The sequence below is a fragment of the Cyprinodon variegatus genome, unplaced genomic scaffold (assembly GCF_000732505.1).
Source record: "Cyprinodon variegatus isolate N-32 unplaced genomic scaffold, C_variegatus-1.0 Scaffold1928, whole genome shotgun sequence".
Classification (NCBI taxonomy): domain Eukaryota; kingdom Metazoa; phylum Chordata; class Actinopteri; order Cyprinodontiformes; family Cyprinodontidae; genus Cyprinodon; species Cyprinodon variegatus.
In genome coordinates this window covers 1-400 of record NW_015152381.1, presented here as the reverse complement: position 1 = coordinate 400, position 400 = coordinate 1, and positions in this window count along the sequence as shown.

Below are 400 nucleotides of genomic sequence, written 5' to 3'. Positions count from 1 at the left end.
GCAGGCCTCAAGCTTAGTTCCAATTTTTGGTGGAATCCGAATGTTTTGTGGCTTGTGTGTGACCTCAGTGTGAACTGCTTTCAAACTGCTTCAGTTTCTCACAAAGATGAGGGCACAATGCAGCACAGGCAGTGAGTCTGTGTTTGCAGGACTAGCAGCTGTTAGCGGTTTCCAGTCTGCAAAGCTCCTGAAGTTCTCCAACGACATCACCCTCTGGGTCTCCACTATTGACACTATGGAATCTTTCTGCTTCCTGGGAACTATCATCCCACAGGACCTAAAGGGGGGGCTGAACATCAACTCCCTCACCAAGAAAGCCCAGCAGAGGATGAACTTCCTGCAGCAGCTGGTGTCACCCGGTCTGCAGAGAAGATGATTGACTAAAATCCTCTCCAGGATG